The sequence below is a fragment of the Arachis duranensis genome, chromosome 2 (assembly GCF_000817695.3).
Source record: "Arachis duranensis cultivar V14167 chromosome 2, aradu.V14167.gnm2.J7QH, whole genome shotgun sequence".
NCBI classification, from domain to species: domain Eukaryota; kingdom Viridiplantae; phylum Streptophyta; class Magnoliopsida; order Fabales; family Fabaceae; genus Arachis; species Arachis duranensis.
Genome location: NC_029773.3, coordinates 54466223 through 54469482, shown reverse-complemented (window position 1 = coordinate 54469482; position 3260 = coordinate 54466223).

The window sequence follows — 3260 nt, the reverse complement described above, 5'->3', positions numbered from 1 at the left end:
ATGACTGGGTGAACCTTTTCAGATTGTGACTCAGCTTTGCTAAAGTCCCTAGTTAGAGGTGTCCAGAGCTCTTAAGCACACTCTTTTTGCTTTGGATCATGACTTTAACCACTCAGTCTGAAGCTTTTCACTTGGACCTGCATGCCATAAGCACATTGTTAGGGACAGCTTGATTTAGCCGCTTAGGCCTGGATTTTATTTTCTTGGGCCCTCCTATCCATTGATGCTCAAAGCCTTGGATCCTTTTTACCCTTGCCTTTTAGTTTTAAGGGCTATTGGCTTTTTCTGCTTGCTTTTTCTTTTTCTAAATTTTTTTTCGCCACTTTTTTTTCGCAAGCTTTTGCTATTCACTGCTTTTTCTTGCTTCAAGAATCAATTTTATGATTTTTCAGATCATCAATAACATTTTTCTTTTTCATCATTCTTTTAAGAGCCAACAATTTTAACATTCATAAACAACAAGATAAAAAATATGCACTGTTTAAGCATTCATTCAGAAAACAAAAAGTATTGTCACCACATCAATATAATTAAACTGAATTCAAGGACAATTTTCGAAATTTATGTACTTTTTATTCTTTTGAATTAAAAACATTTTTCATTTATGAGAGGTGAAGGATTTATGGAATTTATTCATAGCTTTAAGACATAGTTACTACATACTAATGATCATGAAGTAGAGACATAAAACATAGATAAAAACGAAAAAAACAGAAAAAAATAAGAACAAGGAATGAATCCACCTTAGTGGCATCTTCTTCTTGAAGGACCAATGATGTCCTTAAACTCTTCTATGTCCCTTCCTTGCCTTTGTTGCTCCTCTCTCATTGCTATTTGATCTTCTCTAATTTCATGGAGAATGATGGAGTGCTCTTGATGTTCCACCCTTAATTGATCCACATTGTTACTCAAATCTTCTAAGGAAGTGTTGAGTTGTTCCCAATAGTTGTTGGGAGGAAAGTGCATCTCTTGAGGCATCTCCGGGATTTCTTGGTGATGAGCTTCCTCATGCGTCTCTTGGGTTCCATGAGTGGGCTCTCTTGTTTGCTCCATCCTTTTCTTAGTGATGGGCTTGTCCTCCTCAATGAGGATGTCTCCTTCTATGATAACTCCAGCTGAGTAACATAGATGGCAAATAAGATGAGGAAAAGCTAGCTTTGCCAAAGTAGAGGGCTTATCGGCTATTTTGTAAAATTCATGGGAGATGACTTCATGAACTTCTACTTCCTCTCCATTCATGATGCTATGAATCATGATGGCCCGATCCACAATAACTTCAGATCGGTTGCTAGTGGGGATGAGGGAGCGTTGGATGAACTCCAACCATCCTCTAGCCACAGGCTTGAGGTCTAGTCTTCTTAGTTGAAACGGCTTATCTTTGGAGTCTCTTTTCCATTGAGCTCCTTCCACACATATGTCCATAAGGACTTGGTACAACCTTTGATTAAAGTTGACCCTTCTACTGTAGGGGCGTGCATCTCCTTGCATCATGGGCAAGTTGAACGCCAACCTCACATTTTCCGGACTAAAATCTAAGTATTTCCCCCGAACCATTGTAAGATAATTCTTTGGATTCGGGTTCTTACTTTGATCATGGTTCCTAGTAATCCATGCATTGGCATAGAACTCTTGAACCATTAAGATTCTGACTTGTTGGATGGGGTTGGTTAGAACTTCCCAATCTCTTCTTTGGATCTCATGTTGGATCTCCGGATACTCATTTTTCTTGAGCTTGAAAGGGACCTCAGGGATCACCTTCTTCTTGGCGAGAACATCATAGAAGTGGTCTTGATGGTCTTTGGAGATGAATCTTTCCATCTCCCATGACTCGGAGGTGGAAGCTTTTGTCTTCCCTTTCCCTTTTCTAGAGGATTCTCCGGCCTTAGGTGCCATCAATGGTAATGGAAAAACAAAAAACTTATGCTTTTACCACACCAAACTTAAAATATTGCTCGCCCTCGAGCAAGAGAAGAAAGAAAAGAAGAAGAAGAAGAGAAAAGATGAAGGAAAGTAAGGGAGGTGTATTCGGCCAATGTGTAGAAGAGGGGGTTGTGTTGTGTGAAAATGAAGGAGAATGGAGGAGTTATATAGGAAGGGGAGAGGGAGTAGGTTCGGCCATTTAGGGTGGGTTTGGGTGGGAAAGAAATTTTGAATTTTGAAGGTATGTGGGGTTTATGGGGAAGAGTGGATGGATGTGAGTGGTGAAGGGGGTAATTGGGAAGATAGATTGAGGTGATTGGTGAAGGGTTTTGGGGAAGAGTGGTTATTGGAAAGAGAGGATGAATGTTGAGAAGAGGGGAGAATATGGTAGGTGGGGATCCTGTGGGGTCCACAGATCCTGAGATGATCCTGTGGGGTCCACAGATCCTGAGGTGTCAAGGATTTACATCCCTGCACCAATTAGGCATGTAAAATGCCTTTCCATTCAATTCTGGCATTTAAACGCCGACGTGATGCTTGTTCGGGGCGTTCAACACCCATGTGCAGCATGTTTTTGGCGTAGAACGCCAGTTCCATGCTTGTTTCTGGTGTTCAGCGCCAGATCCATGCTCTGTTCTGGCGTTGAACGCCAGCCAGATGCTCCTTATTGGCGTTTAAACGCCAGTAAATCCTTCCTCCAGGGTGTGATTTTTCTTCTGCTATTTTTGATTCTGTTTTTAATTTTAATATTTTTTTCGTGACTCCACATGATCATGAATCTAATAAAACATAAAAGAACAATAAAATAAAATAAAATTAGATAAATAAAAATTGGGTTGCCTCCCAATAAACGCTTCTTTAATGTCAATAGCTTGATAGTGGGCTCTCATGGAGCCTCACAGGTGATCAGGTCAATGTTTTATAGTCCCAACACCAAACTTAGAGTTTAGTTGTGGGGATTCAACGCCAAACTTAGAGTTTGGTTGTGGCCTCCCAACACTAAAATTAGAGTTTGATTGTGGGGGCTCTGTTTGACTCTGTACTGAGAGAAGCTCTACATGCTTACTCTCCCTTGTTACAGAAGGATAGCCGTGTGCCTTAAACACAAGGTAGTCCCCATTCAATTGAAGGACTAATTCTCCTCTGTTAACATCTATCACAGCTTCTGCTGTGGCTAAGAAAGGTCTTCCAAGGATGATGCATTTATCCTCCTCCTTCCTAGTGTCTAAGATTATGAAATCAGCAGGGATGTAAAGGCCTTCAACCTTTACTAACACGTCCTCTACTAATCCATAAGCTTGTCTTACTGACTTGTCTGCCAATTGTAATGAGAATAAGGC